Source organism: Dipodomys spectabilis, unplaced genomic scaffold, assembly GCF_019054845.1.
Source record: "Dipodomys spectabilis isolate Male_0828 unplaced genomic scaffold, ASM1905484v1 ptg000238l, whole genome shotgun sequence".
Taxonomy (NCBI): domain Eukaryota; kingdom Metazoa; phylum Chordata; class Mammalia; order Rodentia; family Heteromyidae; genus Dipodomys; species Dipodomys spectabilis.
The window spans coordinates 2,774,719-2,800,608 of record NW_024870915.1 but is presented as its reverse complement, the minus strand read 5'-3'; the positions used below and the strand labels follow the sequence as shown (position 1 = coordinate 2,800,608).

General features: G+C 34.3%; 1 non-coding gene across 1 annotated transcript; it reads left to right on the top strand.

The window, feature by feature from the left end:
• The first annotated feature begins 1,326 nt into the window (after nucleotides 1-1,326).
• LOC122124504 lies at nucleotides 1,327-1,431 on the top strand. The gene has a single exon (XR_006150577.1). It is a non-coding gene; the product is annotated as a U6 spliceosomal RNA (small nuclear RNA).
• The last annotated feature ends 24,459 nt before the right edge of the window (nucleotides 1,432-25,890 follow it).

Sequence of the window (25,890 nt, the reverse complement as noted above, 5' to 3'; positions counted from 1 at the left end):
TAAGATTTTAGGTGTGGACAATTATCAACATTCCTGATTCAGACTGTACTTGATAAAATTTTAAATCAACATTTTTTGCTTAATTTTGCTCTTTGTAAATACACATGTACCTGTAAATAATGGTGTGGCCATCCAGGTAACCTTCTCAAAGTACCTCCTAATAATGATTACAAAAATTTGTATTATATTACAACGAGGAAAACAATACTACAAATAAAGTAAACCAATAATTAATTATGAATGATTAACAAAATACAAAACATTGGGCTGGGAAGGTGACTCAGTGGTAGAGTGCTTGCTTTGCCTGCATGAGGCCCTGGGTTTGATTCCTCAGCACCACATAAACAAAAAGAAAAAAGCCAGAAGTAGCACTATGTCTCAAGTGGTAGAGCACTATCATTGAGCTGAAGAGCTGAGGGACAGCGCCCAAGCCCAGAGTTCAGGCCTCATGACCGCACACACACACAAAAAATACAAAACAATACAATTACCAGTGTTTCCAGAATTTGAAGTATACTATCTATTAGATTTTACTATTTTCTCAATTCTTGTACATTTAAAACTGGCTAAGATTATGATGTTCAACAAGAGTTTTATAGCCTACAAGTAGTCTTTAAAGTTAGCCACTAAGATTACTATTTATGGTTCATCTCATCATTTGTATATGGCATATATCATCATTTGTTCCTCGGTAACATATAAAGTAAGGAAGCCCTAAAATTTTAACAGAAACTGTGTAGTTAAAAAAGTCTTAACTCTTCACTCTGCTGCTTTACATAAAGCATTTGCTTCTCATTAGTAAAGTTTCTATAAACTATGAAATGAACATACTTAGTAGTATATGTCTGCTAACATAAACCTAAAATACTTTATAGAAAAGTTTTATGACCTGCCAAACAATCCTAATTTTGGCATATATGAGCAATTTCCCAAAATTGTATGTATTTAAAACATTAAAACTTTTAACAAACCTTAACACTTGCTGAAGTGCTCATTATGACAGGTACCTTGTATAGAATAATTGAATTTGTCCTCCTACACATCTCTTGAACAACAAACATCTGAAATTATTTTGTTTTTGACTTGTCAATCTTGACATTATTCTTTGTGTGTTTGTGTGTGTATGTGTGTGTGAAAATCCCTTACAGAGGGGTTACAATTACATGGGCAAGATAATGAGTATATTTCTTATCAAGAATTGTTGCCTCTTTCTTTGTTTACCCTTCCAATCCCTTCCCATTTCCCCCCGCCCCCATCCAATCCTCTATCCGCCCCCCCCCCAGTTTAATAAAATAAATTACACTTTCTATATAAAAAGTGTTCTCTGCCCAATCCCTCAGCCTATACACTAACACTGGACATATACTGAGAAGATTAGCATGGGCCCTGCCCAAAGATGACACACAAATTCATGAAGCATTCCACATATTTACAACAACAGATGCTGGAAGGGATGTAGCCACAAGGGAACCCTACTGCATTCTTGGTGGGACTGTAAACTTCTTTAACCACTTTGGAAAGCAGTATGGAGTTTCCTCAAAAGACTCCACAGAAAGCTCCCCTATGACCCAGCAATCCCACTTTTGGGCATTTACTCAAATGATCACAAACAAGACCATACTAAAACTAGCAGCACAACTAAGTTTATTGCAGCATTATTTTCTATAGCTAAGACACAGAACCAACCTCGATGCCCCTCAGTAAATGAATGGATCAAGAAAACGTGATAAATATATAAATTGGCATTATATGCCTCCCTCAGAAAAAAATGGCATCTCCAAATTTGTTAGGAAATGGAAAGACTTGGAAAAAATTTATTTATTTATTTATTTATTTATTTTGGTCCGGTCGTGGGGCCTGAATTCTGAGCCTGGGCGCTGTCCCTCAGCTCTTCAGCTCAAGGCTAGCACTCTACCACTTGAGCCACAGCACCATTTCCGGCTTTTTTCTTTGTGCTTATGTGGTGCTGAGGGATCGAACCCAGCGCCTCAGGCATGCAAGGCAAGCGCTCTACCCCTGAGCCACCTTCCCAGCCCTGGAAAAAATTTATTAAGTGAAGTAAGCCAAGTCCAACGAAACATACGTTCCATGGTTTCCCTTATCTTCAATAACTAATATATGTCTAGGATTATCAGAAAATATCAAAAGCTATGTGCATTTGACCAGATAACTTAATGTTAAGCTAAATGAACCCTAAGATAGGGACACAACTGGTTTTTTTCTATCTTGCTATTATTTCTAACATACTTATACTACATGATTTGAATTTTTTTGTTTCTTTTTATGTTCCTCCTCCATGCTATAACCCCTGTTTTCACTGTATTTGAAGTTGGTGAGTCTATATCTTGTATATACATTTCTCTAATTTGGGGAGGGGAAGGAAAAAACGAAATGCTTAAATAAGGATACGGGTGACCCATTGTAACAATGAGATGCACAAGACACTATGATAAAAAAATGAATTTTACAATTTATGAGGTGGGGGGAGAAGGGGAGGAGAATGTACTTGTGGAGGTGAGATGGTAGGGATCGTGGGAGAAAAATAAGGGAGGAGGTAACAATGCTTTTTAGGAAATGTACTTATTACCTTGCTCATGTAAATGGAACACTTCTGTACAGTATTTTTAAAATAAAAACCATATAAAAATGTTCTGAGATGCAAGAATTTACTTTTTTACCCATATAATACCCTATTTTACCCATATAATATAGAGAACAAATAATTTAATGAAAAACACTGACATGAAAGTATTTTGAATAAATGTGTGTGTGTGTGTTCACGCGCACATGTGTGTTGGAGTGCTCAGAATTTGAACTCAGGGCTTCAAGGTCTTGCTTGGCCTTTCCTCTCTAGATTGGTGAGCTACTGTAAGAGCTATATCTCCATTCTTGGGCCTTTGCTAGTTCATTAAAATTTTTGAAAAATAATCTCAAGAATTTTTTTTTTGCCCTGATTGGCTTCCAACAGCTATCCCCAGATCTCAGCCTCCTGAGTAGATATCCCCAGTAGACAAGGTTACAGGTGTGACCAACCAGCACAACGCTTTCAGAATAAAGTAGGAGAAAATTTATTTCACTGGGGCCTGTTTTATCATCTCCTAATTTTAAAGCATTTTGCAGTGATTATATGTGAATTTATTCCTTTTTTGGATTCTGAAAAGACAATAAATGATGATATATAAAAGTTTGGTACTTTTTTAAAAGAAAAATGGAAATGAGGGACAGAAGAAATTTGGCTCTCTTTGGACCTCAATTTATAAGCTCAGTTCTGTGCATGATAACCCAATGTCACCAACAAAACCACACACACACACACACACACACACACACATACACAGACACACACACACACACACACACCAACCTCAAACATTAAGAGAGAATTTTTTTAAAGTAAAGCAAAGTGGAATTGCTGGGGCATTTAGGTAACAATGTAGAAGGTAGTAGATATACAGGATGACCAGCATACAGGGGACATTAGCCTTACATAGAAATGAAGATAAATAAGTAGGAGTTGTTCTTCCTAGTAGGGGTTGCTCTTTTAGGTGTTCTTCTTTCACTAATGGATGAGATGAACATAATTCTTTAAATATACCTGCCTGTTTGCACAAACAATAACAAACAATATAGCGATAATGTATGCTCAACATAGAACAAAATGTCAAACTAAAATACATGAGATTATCCTTGATATAAACTAATAATTACAAATAAGGGAAACCATGGGACATATGTTTCTTTAAGTCTGGCTTACTTCACTTATATGAGATTTTTTCCAAGATCTTCCATTTCCTTACAAATGAGGTGGTAATGAGGTGGTATCATTCTTTCTGATGGAAGCATTGCATTCCGTGTGTGTGTGTGTGTGTGTGTGTGTGTGTGTGTGTGTGTGTGTGTGTGTGACATTTTCTTGATCCATTCATCTACTGAGAGGCATGTGGGTTGATTCCATATCTTAGCTATGGAAAATAATACTGTGATAAACATAATTGTCCTGGGAGCTTTAGTGTGGCCTTGTTTGTGGTCACTTGGGTAACTTCCCAGAAGTGGGATTACTGGGTAAAAGGGGAGCATTATTATGTTCATCAAGGATAATCTTAGTAGATGAGCACAATAGCTCAATAGCTATGCACATTTGACCTAACAAGGTGATTCCATGTGAAATGAACTCTAAGACATGTTCTTAGTTGTTTTTGTTCTTAATATACTATGTTATTTCTTTTTAACTTTTTGTATTTCCCCCACCTACGGTTTATCCCCTGTAGTCACTGTATTTGATTTTGATATCCTGGGAATTGTAAATATGTTGATCTGAACTAGGCAAGGGAAAGGGAAAAAACAAAATGGTGAGACAAAGGACAAAGGGGGAACCTATGCAACAGTCATACTCACAAGACAATATGTTGGAAATAACTTTGGGGGCGGCCTTTGGGAGGGGAGAGGGAGGAAAATGGGGGAAGGTGTAACAAGTTAATAAAGAAATGAGTTCATTTCCTTACTTATGTAAATATAACCCTCTGTACATTACCTTGACAATAAAATTTGTATAAAAATAAAATCAAATACATGAGAACAGCAATACAGGAGATGGGAGTGAGGGAATTACTATACCATACAAAGAAGAATAGAAGAGCTGTGGAAAGCAGTAATTTTACATAAACATAAGAAGTAATAAACTAGCATACAGGTTTTAAGCCTCATGTTAGTCACTAAAAAGGAAAAGAAAAGCACAATCAATAAACCAATAGAGATAAACTAAAAAACTAAACAAGGGGAAGAGATGATTTGGACCAAGAATAACAAATGACACAATTAGGCAACAAATAGCATGTTCGTAAGTTTAAAAAATATTACCCATAATTCTATCAAATGTTTTTTATATCACAATTTGTTAGAACTATAATATCAAATCACAGTTTAATAGTATATTATTTTTATAATAGGTTACTTATTATTGATTTCTTAGTACTGAATGTTTATTATATAATTTTAATTTTAGTAGCTATAGGAAAGAAGAAAGTGAAACTAAGTTTAATAATATATTTCATGAATTGTAAAATTGAGAAGCATTAAAATTTAAACAAATAATATATCATTATTGTTTCATGTCTGTGAATTAATGTAATAATTCAAAGTGTATTCTACACTTAGCACTCACATAACATCAAATAATAAATTATTGCACGTGACTTTTGGTATTAGGTGGAAGGGTTCAGCAATGCGGTAAAATTCACACCACACAGTGCACGAAGGTATGACTCCTCTTACGTGTCACTTCTTGGTTCAGTTTCAGTATAGGAAAACATCAATTTCTCCAGGATTCTCCAGGTGATTGGCATAAGGTTTTCAAAATACTCTTATAACATTCTCAATTTTTTTTTATGTTGTGATGTCTCATTGTTTTTCTAATTTGATCTATTTGGGATAGTTCTTATTTTTTTTTTTATGAAGGTGATATACAGAGGGGTGGGTTATAGTTACATTAATAATGAGTACATTTCTTTTTGAACAGTGTTACCCCTTCCTTATGTTTTCCTGCTTCCTCCAACCCTGACATCCCACTCCCCCAAAGTTATAAAGTTCATTTCTAACATAGTATCTAGTGTATATAACTGTTGCTTTGGTTAATTTTTGTCCCACCATTGTTGTGATTTACCTTCACATCCCTAAATCAGATAAAATTATGCATAAGACCAAGAGAACAGAAATGAAAAAATAGTGAGTACAGAGAATAAACAAAAGGGGAAAAAGTAAACTGAAATAACTAAAAACAGTTCATTATACAATCATCTTATACTCATTTCTTGGAGTTCATTTTGATAAGCAACATTTTTACATTGATATGCATAAAGCTAATGAGCTATTTTGATCTTTTCTATGAATATCCTAGACAAATTCTACTTTTTCCAAATGAGGGAAAACATCTAGCCTATGATTCTGTGGGTCTAGCTTGTTTGATTTATTATATTTTTCATGTCTTTCCATTTCTTTACAAATGGGGCAATGTCATTTTTTCTGACGGAAGCATAGAACTTTGTTGTGAATATATACGACATTTTCGTGATACATTCATTTACTGAGGGGCATCTGGATTGGTTCCATATCTTAGGTTTGGTAAATAACGCTACAATGGATATAGTTCTGATGGTAGCTTTAGTTTGGCCTTGTTTGTGGTCATTTGGGTAAATGCCCAGAATTGGGATTGCTGGGCCATAGGGGAACTCTTTGCAGGAACCTCTATACTTCTTTACAGAGTATTTGAACAAGTTTACATTTCCACCAATAATGTAGTAATGTGCCTTTTTGGCCCCATCCCCACCAGCCCAGCATCTGTTATTATTAGTTTTCTTCATAATGGTCACTCTAACTGGGGTGAGGTGGAATCTCAGTGTTGCTTTGATTTGCATTTTTTTATGGCCAGAAATATTACATATTTCTTCATGTGCCTATTGGCCATTCATATTTCTTCTCCAGAGAGGTCTCTCTTTAAATCTTTAGCACACTTACTATGAGGGCTGTGATTTCTTTGGGGAATTGTTTTTAAGGGAGTTTAACTTTTGAGGCTCTAATTATATTTGAAATATGAGGTCATTGTCTGCTGCAGTAAGATCTTTTCCCAATCTGTGGGATTTCTATTTATCTTTCTATCTATATAAATTTTCCTCTTAGATTTGGTAAGGGTCTGTCAAGTCTATTAATTTATTCAAAGAACCAAACCTGTTTTGTTGATCTTTCTATGTTTTATTTTGTCTTTATTTAGTTATTTGTGATTTTTTTTATTTACTTCTGTCTACTGATTTGGGTTTGGGCTTGTTCCTGTTTCAAGGAGCTTGAGGTATATAGCTTGAGGTACATAATTAAAATACTGATTTGAGATTTTCCCAATTGCTTGATGTATGCACTCAGAGCTATAAATTTTCCTCTAAGTAATGCATTGAATGTGTCCCAGAGAAGCTGTTATTTTGTGTGTGTTCATTTTTTTAAATTCCAGAAACTTTCAGTTTTCCATTCTAATCTCTTCAGTGCCCCACTGGTCATTCAGCAGTATGTTTTCAGTCTTCATGGGTTTGAGAATTTTGTTTTTGCTTTAGCTGTTTAATTCTAAGTTTATTCTGTTATGGTCTGACAAAATAAGGGAAGTCAATTAATTTGCCTTTCAATTTGGACAGAATTTCTGTGTGGCATAGGATATGTTCTATTTTGGAGAATTTTCCATGAGCTGCTGCAAAAACGGTATATTCTGTATGTTAAGTAGATATCTGTTAGGGCTAGGTGGTCAATGTAGTTATTAAGGTCTGCGGATTTTTGGTTGAGTTTTTCTTGGATGATCTATCCATGGATGACAATGAAGTGTTGAGATGTGTTTTTAAGTTAAGGAGTATTTGGTTGATGAAGTGGGGTGCTCAGGATTCGGGGCATTGAGATTTAGACTTGCTATATCCCCCTAATGGAGAGTTGTGTTTATTAGTATGTGATGTCTCTTGCTACTAAATTTAATCTGAGTTCTATTTTTTTTATTAGTAATTCTACTATGGTTTGTTTATTGTGTCCATTTGCTGGAAAATTTTCCTTCGAGGCTTTCAGTTTGAGTATGTGTTTGATTTTGTCAATAAAATGTGTATCTTGTAGATACTAGATGGATGTGTCTTAATTTTTGATACTGCTATATAATCTGTCTTCTAATTGGAAAGTTAGGACCATTGATATTGAAAGTTAAAGCTGTGAAATATCTGATAAGTCCTGCTATGTTTTACGCCTGCTGTTAGGTACTGTGCCTCATCTACTCAATATATTTACCAGGTTCTCTGGTAGGGAGTATTTTATATATCCAGTTCCTGTAGTACTTGACCTTCTCTATGTAGGGTATATTTGATTAACTTCTATCCTGCTGATTTGGTGGGGGTACATTGCTTCAAGTGTTATTTGTCATGAATTTTTTTGTGTGAAAATACTGTACAGAGGGGTTACAATTACATGGGCAAGATAATGAGTCCATTTCTTATCAAGAATTGTAGCCCCCTCCTTTGTTTCCCCTTGAAATATTTTTATATATCCTTTGAATATAAAAGAGTTTGGATTGGGACCGTATCACGGTTGGAGTTGTTGGCCCTTAATGTTTCTGATATATCATGCCAGGCTCTCCTTTGTAACATATCATCTGAGAAATCTGAATTTATTCTGACTGTACATCCTTTATAAATAATCAGTCTTTTCTCTATGGCAGCTTTAAGAATACTTTCCTTGATCTTTAATGATCCTCTAATGGATTATGATGTGGTGGTGGGTTGTTCTGTTCTGGTATTATCTGTTTGCTGTTCTTAAGGCTTCTCTTCTCTGAATGATTTTATCTCTTTGGATGTTTGGAATATTCTCGGCTAGAATTCTGTAATGTTTCCCATCCATTTAGTTTCCTGCTTTTCTCCTTGATACATATCTCCCCCAAATTTGATCTTCCAACTGAGTCTTGAAGTTCTGGAAAGGTCATTTCTTATTTCTTGGATTTGTTGTAAATGATTACTTACTCTTTCTTATTAGACCTATTCTGTCTTTGACCCCTGAGATTATGTTCTATATCATCTGTGGAGACTTTCTACATTGTTTTTGATTTCCCTGTCTTTTATTGGTCATTTTTTAGTACTTCTATATCTTTATTAAAGCTTTGTTTTAGGTCTTGTATGGACTTATTTACATCGTCTCTGTGAATGGAGGGGTTTGGGAGGGTTATTTTTTTAATGTGTCTTCTCTCATATCTTTTAACTAAGCATCTGTTTTTCCTTGGACTCCCTTGCCTTCTCAGAATTTGTTTATCTTTCTGCTTGTAGTCTCCATGAATTATTTTGCTAATATTTGGTTGGTCTCATCTTGTTCACAAATTTCCTTGTAGAGGTTTTGTATCTTGTCATTAGTCACATTTTCCAGCAGTATTTGTAATGTATATTGAAAACTATCTTCTAGGTCCTTGATTGTGTCTTCTATTGCCTGGTTATTTACTGTGTGAATTATAACACCTTGACATCACTTTTTTTGTATTTTTCTGATTTTTTCTGTCCATTTGGAGGATTTCTCTTGGGGTACTATGATCTTAATCGGTGACTCTCTATATACTTGGTTTGATGTTCTGTTATGATTTGTTTTTTGGAATTAGGGTTTTCTCTAGACCATTAAGTGTAGAAATAGAAATCAGTTGTGGTGAAATGTTGTGATGTTAATACTTGTGGTTCCATTGACAGTTCAGAATGTCCAGTGGTATGATGAATTGTCTCTGTGTATGGATGTGGTTGTCTCTGATGTATATTTCTGTTCCTGCTTTTTCCCATGTGGCCTTTATTTCCAAACTGCAGCTGTGCTTTTGAATATGTTGGCCAGAACAGTCACAGCAGTCATCTGGCTGGCTGGGCACCTTTTCATAGAGTTCTGTTTCTTGTGAAGACAGCATAAAATCTTCTTTTGAATTTTATGTCTATATATATAATTGTAGCTGAATTGTGGTGATACTCTAGAAATGAAGTACCTGCTAGGACTATAAATCTGTTTCATTAGCGAAAGCTAGGGTAATTTTCTGTTGTTACTCTGCCATTGTTTTACCTCTTCCCCAGATTTATTTTATATATTGTTACTTTTTTCACATAATTTAGGATTTCTAATTGTTGTATCAGGTTATTTTTGTTTTTCTGTTAGTATTACTTTGAAATTGTGATTCCAGGCTTTCATGAAGAGACAAATATAATGTGAAATGTATGTTACTACATTGAAAGAAAGTGAGCAGACATTCTAACCTATTTGCCACAAGTGAATTAATATTAAGCAAGCTAATTAAAATGATTACTTATTTACTCTTCAGAGGATGAGTATATTGCTCTTGGATATCTTAGAGGAAAAAGACTTTAGACTCATTACAATTGATCCTACATTGAAATTACTGGCCAAACTTTCTTCTTCAGAAAGGCAAAAGTGCTATTTCTTTCATATTAGTATTATAAAATCATAATAGCTGCATATTGAATTTTTTTCCTCTGCTATTTCCAATTCCATTCTTCATCCATTAGGTAACTAGGGCTTTGAATGACCAATTCCTTCAAATACGTATATTGCTTATATTGTGATGTAATATTAAGATGAATGTATCTCTGAGTCTCATCTTTAACTACATTCATAAGAAATTTATGGAGTTTCAAGGAAGAAACCAGACTATTCTACTCTTTTCTATGTATTAATGAATAAATTCATTCTCTTTAGAAAAATATTCTCATCTTTTATATTGCTCCAGTAAACATCATGTATTTCTAGTACTTTTACTGAAATAAATATAAAGTTTGGAACAGGAAGACAACCTCCCCCATCATCACTTTAAAGCAAATCCTTGGGGACTATTTTATATATAAAAATAAAATCTGCCATGAACATGTTTATACATCAATAATCTAATAGTTAAATCAATTAGACACAAGAACTACTAGATCAGGTCTCAATTTACTTAAAGTCACCAAAATGTTAGTGTTCATGAATATCAATCATTTTTAGAAAATGACTAGTCAAAACAAATTTATATCATATTTGAAATGTAAAAAATGAAAATTACATCCAGATTTGCTGTGAATAACCTATTTCCAGGAATATATTTATTCAGTAAACAGAGAAACAAAAAATAAGAATTGTCACATAGAATGAAAGATGTAGATTCATACTGCCTCTCCTTAAGATAATACATACATGCAAATAGTGTGATTTATTCAAAGATACTTTAAAAATTCGTAAGAGGATTTTTGATCAGAAGTGATAGGTAAACAATTGCAAGAACGATAAACCATTTGAATCATTATTTTGGGGTTCATTTCGCATAACATCAACTTATCTGACCAGATTTTCTGATGGTTTTAATTGGAGATGAGTCAGGGAGAAACATGGGTCCCATGGTTTCCCTTGTTTGCAATATCTAGTGTTTGTCTGAGACAAGCAGAAACGGTCAGATAAGTTGACGTTAAGTGAAATGAACCCCAAGTTAAGGACTCAAATGGATTTTTTTTTTGCTATTGTTTTTAACATACTTATAAGATATTTCTTTGTTGCTTTTTATGTCCTCCCCCACGGTTTAACTTCTTTTCTCACTGTATTTGATGTAGGTATAATTTGTGGAGGAGAAGGTGGACCCAATGCAACAAAGAGATGTACAAGATGTTATGTCGAAAAACGAACTTTACAACTTTGGAGTTGGGGGGGTGATGGGAAGGGGAAAAAAGGAGGAGGCAGTAATATTGATAAAAACAATGTACTCATTACCTTGCCCATGTAATTGTAACCCCTCTATAGGGTATTTTCACAATAAAAAAGAAAGAAGAAAAAATAAACAAAAATAAAAACAAAAACAAAAACAAAGGAAGATAGGTAAGCAAAGTAACTGGAAAACTGTGTATGTAAATTGAGCTTTCAATATAGGATGACAAGTTTTCAATAAATGAGCATATAGAACATGATTCTATATCTCTAACACATATCCAGTATTCTACATTTTCCCATATATTCCCAATATATTACCTCAGTTCCTCATCAATAGTCTTCTACTTTCATGATGTCAATTGCTACTAAAATAACAAGGTGGGTGTTTTCTTGGTTTCTAGATACAATAAATTTTAGTATTTTGGAATAGGAGGATATATTCATGGAGTTTACTTGAATGTCAAGTTTGAGGACACTATATTCATAGTTCTGTTAATTGGCAGCCAGGCACATATTATGAATACACAGAGTATACTAAGAATAAGAGACTTGAACTCAGGGAAAGATACAGGTCCAGGCAAGATCCTGAAGGAAAGAAAAACCAATGGAGCAAACAACAATCAACTATCGTTACAAAGGAATGGAACTGATTTCTGATGTGTCTGAGAGGCAGCTGTGTGTATGTGTGTGTGTGTGTGTGTGTGTGTGTGTGCATAGACAGAGACAGAGACAGAGACAGAGAATGAGAGAGAAAGAGAGAGAAAATTTTAGTGTGCCTTCTACATTTCAGTCCATAGAGCATTACTTTTTAGAGAAGGGGCTCATATCAGATCCCTGATACCAGTGTCATCACTTTTTACTGCAAAAAGCACTTTCTTAATCTCTAATTAGAAAGGGAAATGAACTAACATCTTACACGAATGGTTTGACAATTAATTGCTCTATTGAAGGCCAAAGGGAAAAATTGGAGATTAATATAATCTTTTTTCCACTTTTCTGATTATTACTCCGCAATAGCTGTGATTTTCAGGAGTCTCCTTCAATGTACTCATTGCTGAATTACTAATATGCTTAATAATATGTAACATATGATAGAGAAATAGATCAGCCAGCAAGCGCAAAGAACTAGTGATAAGATTGAGGAGCAGGGTTGCCACATCTTTTAGGAATGCAATTTCTTCATATGAACTTTGTGGCTTTCCCTGTGTGATTGTGTGGCTTTCCCTGTGTGATTAAATTGGTAAGAAAGTACTGTAGAAACAAGAATTCCTTTTCAACCAAGTAGAAAGTGCTCATGATCACACCCTCATGTTGCAAATTTCCATTTCATAAACTCTTTCATAGAGTGCTTTCATTTAATATACTTCAGCACCTCTTTCTTCCCTGGTTGAAGAAGAAAAAAGATAATTTTGTTTGAACATTATCTTACGTAGATTAGTGTATACAGGAATGATTTGTATAATTACAGAAGTTTGTAATAAATGTAAGTAGGGATCATGTCACAACAATAATATATAATAAATAGAATATAGAATATAAATAAATATTATATAATATGTAAATATATAACATATATCTATAATTAAAATCACACAAGACTAGAAGTCATAGAATTTTTACATGAATACATACATTAGATTAGTTGAAGAATTTCTATTTTGAGATAAACTTTATATTAAATTATAATGCACTTTGATAGGATTGCAACATTTTATTGAAAAATATATTTCTTAGAGATTTTTTTGCTTCATAATTTTAAGAAGACAAATGGTCCCAAATTAATTATATTTTCATTATTTTCCTGTTTCCATGTGATTAATCTCCAAATTAGAAATCCAGATATATAATTTAATTTAATTCAACCAAAAATACCATTCAGTATAAGGACCTTATACTCTACATTCTTCACACTAAGATCATCAAATATGATGAGTCTGAAATAGTCTCTTTGTGAACTATGTTAATATTATTTACAATGTGAATGAAATGTTTAGGAAGTAATATTTATTTTAGTTTAATTGCTCTGAAGAGATAATAAATGATATAATAAAAGGCTAAAAATGATTAGATTTAAAATTTAGAATTCAGGAAATGTTTTTGACCACACTTGTTACTGGAGCCTTCACAACAGCCTCATGAGATAATTTATATTGATGAAGGAAAAATTCCAGAGGTTAGACTTTTATGAATAGAAAAATCATGTCATTCTGAACATGTAGAGCTACATATCAATCATAGAAAATTTAACTTTTAAATACCTGGCTATAATCATATATTTAATTGCAGGGTAAGTACTTGTTCAAAGGAGATAAAATTGCATTTATTCTTAAAAGTAAATCTAACTAATCATTTGAATAAAAGACAATGTTGAAAATATCACTCATTCAAGAAACAAGATGTACATTTTCTTGTTTTTCATGACAATTATTTTCTCTAAACTTACTACAAATACTAGATTAGTAAACCTAAATCATTGTTTTGTAAGAAAATAGAAACTTAATTTCCTAAAAGTCATGACAATTACTTTTTCTCAAACAATTACTAAATAACTGTTTTATATTAGTTGTCATGGACTCTTAATTGATATATTTTTATTAATTTTAATAATTAAGTTAAGTATTAATTAAGTTAAATAAGGAAGTGTGACATTTATTTATTAATATTTAGTTATTTTGTTAATGATTCTTAATTGTCAGAAGTGGCAATTCCATCATATATTTAAAGCATTTGATTATATTCCCTCTATTTCCTTTCCATTACTCCTTCTTCCAAAGATCTGCTTTTCACATAAAATTACATCTTTATATATGTGCATATAATCTTATTTGAAAGATTTAAGTTAAACTGCAACTTAATTCATGATGTACAGTGGATCAACAGGATGAATAAAAACTTGAACATTTTTTGTTAAATTGTGGATTGAACTATCATTATTATTATTATTATAGTTAAGATCCCAGACAGAATTAGAATTAGGGCTAGAGAAATAGATAATTTAGATTCAACACAGGATGACTCATTGCAACAATGATACTCATAAGAACTATGTTGAAAACGAATTTTACACCATGTGGATGGCGGAGTAAGGGAGGTAGGGAAGGAAGGGATAGTGGGAGAGCAACAAAGGAGATAACAATGCTCAAAAAGAAATGTACACATTACCTTAGACATGTAACTAATTCCTCTGTAAAGCATCTTTACAATAAAATAAAATTTAAAAAGTAATAAAAAATAAAAACTGAAAAGAAATAGAAAAACACCTTAAAAATTTTAGGTTCAAAATGCAAGTAAAATTTAGACCTACACGCTGAGCAAGAGTTAGGATAAATGTGAAATAGAGGCTTGATATTAACATTATGATTCAGTTATATGTAGCCTTATGATTAAGAAATGCAATCCAGTTAGATCTGGGGCTAGGATGAGAAAAAGATGTAAGATATTCTGTAGCACTGCAACATATTTTAAGAAGATTGAATGGAATCAAAGTTAGAATAAATAATAACCAGTGTCTGTGCTACATTAAACATTCAGATATTATTTGACTTAGAGTGTGAGTTACTTTTTTGTTCTGATTAGGATTAGGAAAGGATAAGCTTTAAGATAAAATTTGGTTTTCCACTAAGAAGTGGAAGCAAAAGAAAAATGTGTGATTGAATAGAAACTAGACGATTTTCCTTACATTAACCATTTGGTGTTAACTCACATTGTGATTAGGTTTAGGTTTCTGGGTTAAAGAGGGTTGGGGATAGAGTAAAGAAATTGGCTAAACTGATGGTTCATGCCTATTATCCTGGCTACTCAGGAAGCTGATTTCTGATGATTGCAGTTGAAAGCCAGCCTGGGCAAGAAAGTGCGTGAGACTTTTATCTCCAATTAACCACCAGAAAACCGAAAGTGGTGCTGTGGCTCAAGTGGTAAAGTACTCAAGAGCTAAAGAACTTAAGGGTCGTGCCCATGCCTAGAGCTCAGGGATTGTGCTTAGGCCCAGAATTCAAAACCCACGACCGACAAAAAGAAAAAAAAAAAGAAATGGGTTAAATGTTAAATAAAGCTGAACTTATTTTAGGTTCTAGGAATTCAAGAAAAGCTGGGATATTGGAAATACAATGTATTTCATAATATCAGGATTTGAGAGCAATGGGTATAATTATTCCAGTTATGGAACAAGATAGATTCATAGTTAAGAGTGGGAAAATCTGTAAGGTTTAGGAAAACTTGCGATTTATTTCAAGAATTACAAGTGGAATTTCAGTTAGGATGACACAAAATGAGCATTTTTCCTAAATTTTAGAATTGGATATCGTTAGTGTCAAGGTTATGGTTAGGATTCCAGCCATGGATAGGGTTAGAGTGAAGGACAAAAAAATGAGGGTCAAATTGAAGGTAAATTTTAGAATAAGCCTGGTAAGAATTAGAATGAATGTGAACTAGAGTAGTGCTATTAATATTAGAATCTACTTACAATTAGCCTTATAGTTGTTCTCAATGTTCCAGTTAAGATTAAGATTAGAAAATGACTAAGATATTGGAAAAAATTGAAACCTATGTTTGGAATGCTTATTTGAATCAAGTTAGGATGAGTGAAAACTAGTGTACTTAAGTTAGTATTAGTATTGACATATAATTTGCATTAAGATTAGGATCAGTATTTTGTCCTGATTATGATTAGTGTTATGAATAAGAAAGTTTTTAGTATAAAATTGAGTTTTCACTAAAAAGTAGAAGCCAAATGTGAGATTGAATAGTAGCTAGAGTATTATCATTATATTTATTTCAGAGTGATCATTCTTATAAAGATTGAGAGTTTTCCAGACAGGTGTAAATTGAGTTAGTGTTAAGTAATGGACTAAGCATAAGTAAGTCTGAAACTCTTTTAGGGAACAGAGGTTCAGGAAAAGGTAGGATCAATGGAAACTACAATATTTTTCCTGTTAAGAGAATTTGACGACAACTAATGTTAGAGAACAAGATAACTTCAGAAGTAGAATCAGAAAATTTGTGGAAAATAGGGCAAACTGAAACTCATTTCCAGAGTGCAAAATGGAGTACTCATTGGAATGATTAAATTGAAATATTTTTCTTAAACATTAGAATTGGACTATCATTAGGGTGAAAGTTAGGTTTCAGTTCCAGCGGGGCTTAGTGTTAGCATTAGAGAAATGGAAAGTTTAGGGTCAAACTGAAGTAAATCTTCGAATAACAAGTCGAGTTAGTATTAGGATGAATGTGAAATAGAAAACTTCTAATAATATTAAGATTAGTATATGATTAGTGTGAGGGTTAGCCTGATTGTTCCAGTTAGGGTTCGGGTTAGAAAAATGGTAAAATGTTGAGTAAAACTACAAACTATTTTAAGAAAGATGAGTTGAATCAAAGGATGAATAAAAACTCATGTGTTTTTGTGGCTTTTAGAATCCAAAGGCAATTAATTAGTTCTAAGGTTAGGGTTACTTTTCTTGTTCAGATTAGACTTAGGGTTAGAGAAGGATAAGCTTTAAGGTAAAACTGAGTTTTCTGCTAACACTTTCAAGTAAAATATGTGTGAAATTTAACAAAACGTACAGAGATTTCCTGTTTCCTATTCAGGGTTCAATAGTGTTAAATTTAGAGTTAGGTTTCTAGTGAGGTTGAGATATATTGTTAGGGTTAGGAACTAGAGTCAATTTTAAGTAAACCTGCAGCTTCTTTTTGGAGATATGGGAGTTCAGTAAAAGTTAATATCAATGGAAACTACGGTATTGTTCATGATATGAGGATTTGAGGTTAATGATTTACAATAGGGAACAAGATATATTTCAGAGTCCAAGTAAGGATCTGTAGGATTTGGAGCAAACTGCAAATCATTTCAAAGACAATGAATATCTGTTAAGATGTATAAGAACTCGAGTATTGACCATTAATTTTAGCATTGGGTTACTATTATCACCAAGGTTACTCTTAGGGTTCTGAACAGGATTAGAGTTAGGATTAGGGAATGGAAGGTTTCGAACTTGAGTGACTTACTTTCTTTGTGTATGTATATGCACTATTCTAAGGCTTGAACTCAAAGCTTGGGTTCTGTCCCTGAGCTTTTTATTATTATTTTTAATTGTGAAAATACCATACAGAGAGCTTACAATTACATGAGCATGGTAATGAGTACATTTCTTATCTAGCATTGTTGCCTTTGACTTTGTTTCCCTTTTCCATCCCTTCCCAGCTCCCCCACACACACCCCACCCCCACCATGCCCTCCCCCTAACCCAGCCAATGTTATAAGGTTCGTTTTTCGACATAACGTCTTGCACATCTCATTGTTGCAATGGGTTTTGCTGTAAGCTAGAATTGTATCACTTGAGCCATGAGTCCACTTCCAGCTTTCTTTGGTAGTGAATTGGCATAATTCTCTTAAAAGTCTAAGTAAAAGCCCAACAAAATAATTCCAGTAATGTGTACTGCAAGAGAGGACAGTGAGGAGCAATGTGAGAAGGGTAGGAAATGGAAGGGGAAAAGGATAGGATATAGGCAAGAATCTATTGCATACTTCCCAAAATTGAAATATACAAAGGAGGGGGTAGGTTGAAATGGGAGTGAAGATGATGAAGTGGTAATACAATTCCAGATGCAATGTACACATAAACTGCTTTGTTAAATGTCAAGTAATTCCATAACATAATATTGAGACTCATAAGGATTGGGGTTGATTGGGAGGGGTGGATGAGAATGTTGAAAGGGGTGACATTGAGCAGTTACAGTGGATGGCAACTCCTTTGCACAACTACTAAAATATAATAAAAATATTCAAAAATTAATTATTTTTGAATAATTGAATAGAGAGTTGAACCTCAATTCAATAATATTTTTAACCAAGAGGTTTGGACAATAAAATTCAAATAATAAAATCTTCTGAATTTTTTATAAGAATTTGTGAAATTTAAATCAAAACTACTTTGCTTTTTGTCACCATTAGTAGGGTTGTTATAAGAAAATACTTCAAAGTAAATCCTTTCAAAACATCAGTATTATATTACCCATACTCTAGAAGCTTGAATATTGGTTATAAAAATGGTTATTCAAAGCAATTCCTTGTCTTATGGGGGCCCATTTTCTGGTTCATTGTAATCTATTTGCTGGACGTTCACATGGCAGAGTAGTTATATGGGGCTTCTTTTATCAGGATAATTATTTCAGTGTCATCTCTGAAAGGGTGATTCTAATGTCATCAGATTCTAATGTCATCAGACAGGGGAAAAGAATTTCAACATGGGTATCTGGAAGTAGTTACACCTCCCAATACACATTGCCACTTTTGCTTTAACTCAGTGTAGTGTATCATTTGGATATTATTTCATAGAAGATAATAACTGAAGGACAGGCTTATATCATGTGAATTATGTGAATGATTGTCATTGACTTTAAATAAAATCTACTGCGGTCACATGATTTTTCTTCTTTTAAACCTAAAATTTTTTTTGACATAAAAGTGTTGCTTTATACATTTTTTGAATATATAAACATATTATTTACTGGTAATGTATTTCTGAGGTTTGATTACCAAATAATTTCAGAGAAACACCGAATTTCATGTACTTTATATCAACAGTAATATTTTGAAATTGTATCAATATCAATATAACTAAAGCAAGACATTCCATCATTATCCAATTATTTCTCTAGACTTGAACATAACTTATTTTTTAATGGTAGGAAATTCATAATATACCTAATCTCTATAGAATAATTAAGAAATAAATGCTCGTGATAATATTTATTTTTCCTTCAACTAGAAAGAAAGAGCCTCACTAGAAATGACAAAATCTTGAATGGAAATGCCATAAAATTATGAAAAATTTAAGTCATTATGAGTTAGATGAAATAATCATTTTTGAAGGTCACAAAATGAAATCTCTTGAAGCTTCCTTATCTGTTAAATATTTGCTTTCAAAATATTTCATTAATTTCTCCAGCAATGGTATTACCAAACCACCTCCATGCCAAATAGCTCCTCTGATTAATTCAAGTAAATATGTAGGAACAGAAGTTATCCAATTGTACATAAATATCTACCCACCACTCTAGAAGTTAAATCTGAAATCATAAAGGATTGGGATTAATAATTAGCTTTCACGATGTTGCCATAAAGAGGTGGTGAACCTTTTTCAAGTGGGCAGAGTTGTAGAGATTTGGTCACTGAGAACTTGCAATCAAAGAGGATGTTAAGATCTAAGTCCTTTCCTTCTCTTCCTTCTTTTTCTTCTCTGTCTCCTTCTCCTTTTCCTTCTCCCAATCCCTCTCTTCCTCCTCCTCCTCTTCCTCCTTCTCCCTCTCCATTCCTCCTCTTACTTCCTGGCTTCCATGAATACACATACTCCATCACATGTTCCTGACATGGGGTACCGTGCCATCAACAACCCAAAACAATGAGGATAAGAAGCAAAATGAATGTATCAAATCAGAAGCCAAGATAAATCTTTCTTCCTTTTAGGTTCATTTTATAAAGTATTTTGTGATATTATTAGGAGACGGACACAGCATGCTGTCATTTATTATAAGGGATAGACTTTACTGGAAAAATTCTGACCAACATGGCCTAATGAAATGATTGATTAAATTAATATTATATTAGGACAAATCTACTTTAAAATATCAGATATACTTCAACAAGAGGCAAAAAAAAAAACAAAACACCTCTATGATTTCCTATGAAAATACAGCAGAATTAAATCTGTTCCTCCAGGAAATTGACCTAGAATTGGCAATAATGTAAATTTCATAAATGATTTAAAAGACTGAAGAACAAATTTCAACTCAAACAGCATGATATATAATTTACTTTGTCCCCTGTAAACAACCTTATAATTCTAGCTATGTCTTGTTCCCAAAATGACTTGTGTTTGATTCCAAACATATTTTTAATTAACTTTAAGTAGTTGTGTTGGAGTTGCTGTTTGACAGTTTGTGAATAGTTTTTTAATGATTTTTTTTTCTTTGATGTCTGGGTCTGGGCAATGTCCCTGAGCTCCTTTGGATGAACGCTAGAACTCTATCACTTGAGGCACAGCAACACTTTCAGTTTTTTTTCTGAAATTTAATTAGAGATAAGAATCTCACAGACTCCTGCCTGGGCTGGCTTCAAACCTCAATCCTCAGACTCCTGATTATCTAGGATTACAGGCGGGTGCCACGAGTGCCCAGCTTAAAACAATGCATCTTTTTTTTTCTTTTGGCTAGTTCTGGGGATTGAACTCAGGGTCTTGAGCTTCTTTTCCTCACGCTAGCACTCTACCAAGTGTGACATAAGGTCAATTCCAGCTTTGATGTAGTACTGAGGAATCAAACCCAGGACTTCACATATACAAGGCAAGCAGTTTACCACTAATCCTTATTCCACGGCCAAAACTATGCATCTTGATGATCATTAGCTCTCATCCCTCTCAATCCTATCTCATCCCTCTATATAATTTTGTAGAATACTCACTGACTCGCAATATCATGTACAGTCACTCCAATGATATATTACAGATCACATTTTATTGATAGTCTTATTCATCCACATACTAAAATTATGCATTACAGAATTCTGTTATTTTAAATTCTAAATTATCACTCAGATTCTCTCATACTATTCTAAAATTTTTTCTAAGTGTAATGCAAATGAAATCTGTAATTCTTCGATAAAGTACAATGACTCATAGAATGTTAAAGTGTTGGACTATGAACATCACCTTCAGTTCTAGGATATTTGATCATCACTACCCTCTCAAAATTCTCCAATATTTCTTGGTAGTCACTTCCTGTCATCATTTCAACTTACCCTCCCATTGAGCAACTATTATTTCATATTATATCCCTACAGACGTTCCAATTTTAAAAAGCTCATATAATTAGAAAATGTAGTCTTTTTATCCATTTCTCCCATCTACTATTACTGTTTCCAAAGGAAGTCCATGCAAATTTTTCTCATGGATAGAGCATATTGTTTTGTATGAATGTGTGTAATTGTATAATGTCCTCAATGGGCATTTCAATATTTTATTATATGTTATTGTAAAAGGTTTTTCTATGTATATTCTTGTACATGTGTCTCATTGGACATATGTTGAAATATATTTTTATATAAAATTATGATTCAAAATGCTGGATCATAGAGGCATCTATATGTGTACTATCTTAAAGATCCCCTCTGGAGATGAGGTCTCTCTTCTTATTTGGTGTTAGTATTTTCTCAACCTGGCGAGTCCAAAAAGCTTGATTGAAATGGGTGTATGTTGAACCAAAGTGCAGTTTCCAACCCAGTTGGCCTGTAAGGTCTTCAACACTCGTCCTCTGCAATAACAGGCATCTTTCTAGGACTTAAATAATAAAGTTGCTTTTGGATTCTAGTTTGTCCTTTGATGATCAAACCTTGCCCATAATAGTTAGTGGGTTTGAGCTAACTGATTAAGTAGTGGGCCTAGCTCACTTGAGGTCATGTGGTTCCCACCTTTTCAATTACCTGGAAGATCCAGGATATAAACAGAGTTTATCTTTATAAAAAGGAAGGTTTTCACATGTCCAGGCTCACCTTTTTCTGGCGTTCTAACTTCTGACAGTCATGCTTCATAAGCTCTGACAACAGCCCTCCCATTAAAAATTTTGTTGGTTTTTCACAATTGCTTAGATGTTAAGTCATGCTCCACCTGCACATTCCTCACCCAAGGCTGTTTGAAACATGTTTTTTTTTCAGTCATGGTGCCTGAATTCTGGGCCTGGGCACTGTCCCTCAGCCCTTTAGCTCAATATTAGCACTTTACCACTTGAGCCACAACACCATTTCTGGATTTTTCTGCATATGTGGTGTTGAGGAATCAAACCCAGAGCCTCATGCATGCAAAGTAAACAATTTACCATTGACCTACCTTCCCAGCCCTTGAAACAATCTTGACTGGTTTATTATATAACTATTTCAAAAACATGTACTCATCATTCTTATGTTTCCTCTATTTGTTGGTCTTTCCTCTTTTATAAAACCTTCAAACTTAAATAACAATCTTTTAAATAAAATATTCAGGAAAAATAATCCTATATGAAATTTTTATGCAATATCATAAAAAGAATATTGTAAATAACCGAATTTCAAGAGCCTTTTGTTATTAGCTCAGTTACTTACTGAATGCCTGTAACAGATCCGTCTGAAGATATTTACACATACACAGGTATATAGACGATTTAGTTTTTATCAAGTGCACATTAAAAATAGAGCTCAAAAATACAAATCAGCCTTAACACATATTTTTGTATCTTTCCTCACATTCTCCCTAAAAGATGACAATATTAAGAATGTCTGAGGGAGCCTTCTTAGTTCCCATTTTCTTGGGCTTCCTAGACATGCTGTAATGGGAATATGATATTTTGGTGGACTTGCCCTTCAGACTGTGTTTCTTGTTCACCCCTTTTCTCAACTCCATTACTAGAGATTTTTCTCAGAGATGACTCCATCATCAACTTTTCATTCTTCCAAGCTGGAAAAATGAAGTTGCAGATCAAGACGCTTAGACAAAAAAAAATGTAAGAGACTGAATCTAAGACACTTCTCTCATACACAGTCCCTGCAAACATACAAATCGCAAAACAGTACTTATAGTTTCATATTTTTCTAACATGGCCAATGCATGAGGTTGCTTGCTTCTATGGGTGGCTGTGTGGGCCTCTTCCTGATGATGCGGATTAAGTTTACATCTCAGATCCATTTTCAGCTAAAAAGGATGGCCGGTTTAGCCCATCCATGAGGTTGGCTGAACAGATGGCTGGATGTGTCTCCTCTTGAGGGGCTCCTAAGATCCCTCATGAATGGCATGCAAGATCTATGTTGCAAATACCAGGGGAAATTAAGGTATTCTACAAACACCAACTCAGCAAGGCAAAGTTTACTCCTGCAGAACGTATCCAGTCTGTCGCAAGGCCAAGTTGAATAACCACACTGCATAGTCAGCCCATCTCTGCCTATCACGAATTTGAATTTTGGGATCGTCTTTCATGATGGTTCAAATATCCCTTTCAAATTGTCAAAAGTTTTAATAATCAGTCAAATCCAAATCACCTGGCCATATTAAAAGAAAAACATCCACTTTTTACCCAGCTGTTGTTCTACCACTAGTGCCATGCCCCTATCCCCTAACACCTCCAATAACATTGGTAAGGTTGTGACTACCTTTACAAGGGCAGTGCTTATATCAGTCAAACACTTCATGATTTAACTTGGGAAATGTGATCACTATTTTCCTTAGCTTGGACTTCATTTAAATCGAAAAGTGTCTCTATTGATTCAGAAAGGTAGAGTGGATATTATGCATTTGTTTCTTTTTTTTTTGGGGGGGGGGGTCCGGTCGTGGGGCATGAACTCTGGGCATGGACACTGTCCCTCAGCTCTTCAGCTCAAGGCTAGTGCTCTACCACTTGAGCCACAGCGCCACTTCCGGCTTTTTTCTTTTTGCTTATGTGGTGCTGGGAATCGAACCCAGGGCCTCAGGCTTGCAAGGCAAGCGCTTTACCACTGAGCCACCTTCCCAGCCCCAGGAAGAGTGGATATTATGGTAGGCACCTGAGACGTTTTGCTATGTATATCAAGGGCTGTAGACCTCATGTGTAATATTTTACTAATTTTTATGGGGAATAGATGATGCATTTTATGTGCAACTAGAAACAACTTTTAAGCATAAGAAAAAGAGGAAACATATCTCATATGCTACATATGCTATTATATATTGAAAATGTGTATGAAAACATCCAAATTATGGCAAATTGACAATGCATTTTGTACAAAAGGGGTGATTTCCCTGAGCGTACTCTCATTAAATTAAAAAACAGTCTCACTGCACTGAAGGGATGGAAGCCAGGAGGAGGAACAGAATGAGTGTTAAATGGAACAGCATCCAACAAAGGGGCTTCTCAGCTGCATTGGTCATAGAAGGAAAAGAACGAAGCAACCCAAAGACAGTGATGGGAAGGGAGGAATAAGAGGGAAAGAGAGAATAACCTACACTAAGCAAAAGCAAGAAATGCAAACACCAACTCTGCAAGGCAAAGCTTTCTTCTGCAGAAGGCCTCCTGTCTGTTGAATAAGCACTCTACTTGAATAAGCCCACCACTGGCTCCCACAAATTTTAACTTTGGTATCATCTTTCATGATGGCTCAAAGTTTTTACCCCTTTCAAACTAGTCAAAAGCTTTAATAATCAACCACAAACACATCAGCTGGCCATATTAAACAAAAAATATCCACCTTTTTCCCAGCTGGTGTTCTACCACGAGTGCCATGCCTGTAGCTCCTAAGACTTCTGTAAAATAGCATTGGTAACGTTGTGACTACCTTTACAAGTGCAGTACTTATATTAGTCAAGCACTTCAAGATTTAACTTCTACAATTTTCTCATCTGATTTTACTTTCTTTTCTTCCAAGCTAGTAAGCACTAACTTTCCAATTCAGCAGTATCCAATAGGATATTTTGATTTAAAAAGGTGTTTGGTTAAGGCAGTTTTTCAGTCACTGAGCAAAACCTCTTATACAAGAGATAAAGCACCCATCTATACATCACTCTGCAAACAATTATTAAAGTGGTAAATATTGACACCATGATTCATTCTTAAAATGCTTGTTCCACCCTCAAACTAGTAAAGGGTCTGACACCAGACACGGACACACAAACGTTTTCTCTTTTTAATGTGACTGTGGGCTGGTCTTGGGTTTGATCTCATGCTCTGGGCATTGTCCCTGAGCATTTTTGCTCAAGGCTACCACTCTAGCCACAACTCCAGTAGTATCTTTTTGCAGGTTAGTTAGAAATAAAAGTCTCATCTGTCCTGCCTGGGTTGGCTTCAAACAGAGATCCTCAGTACTAAGACACCTGAGCATCTAGGATTACACTCAACATCATCTCAGTTTTTAGGTAATTTGTTTGCCATTATTTAACCTTTGTAAGTCTTTCTGCAGCATTGGCCTCCAACCACCACACAGATTCCCTTTCAAATATATTTATTGTTTTTTGAACAGGTTTATTGTGAAAATATTGTACAGAGGAATTATGTACATGAGCATGGTGAAGTGCACTTTTCCTATCAAGCATTGTTACCTCCTCCTTTGTTTTTCCATCTTTAACCTTCCAGCTCCACAACTACACTATATACTCCCCCCTCCCCCTAAATTGTAAAGTTTGTTTTTCAACAGTGTCTTGTGCATCTCATTGTTAGAATAGGTCAACCTCTATCCCTATTTAAGTGTTTTGTATTTTTCCCTTTCACTCCCCAAATTAGAGAAGTGCATATACAAGGTGCAGGTCACCAATATCAAACACAGTGGAAACAGGGGTTATACCGTAGAGGAGTGGGGAATACAATGAAACAAAAATCACATGGAACATTATAATATGTTAGAAACAAGAGCAAGAAAAAAATCACTCGTGTCCATATCTTGGGGTTCATTTCACGTATCTTCATCTTATATGGTCAAGTATCATATTTAGGCCAAATTTTTCGCATTCAATCCTACCAGTGGCTCCTACTTACTTTTCCTTGGTGGTATTTCCAATTAACAAACACTGCTGATAAATAAAAGTGCATATTGGAAGAATCCGATTAGGGACACCATAGATTGAGGAGATCAACAGAATAAAACTAATTTGAGCTGCCGTTTCTGGTTTCTAGCTTTAAGCTCTTTGGAAA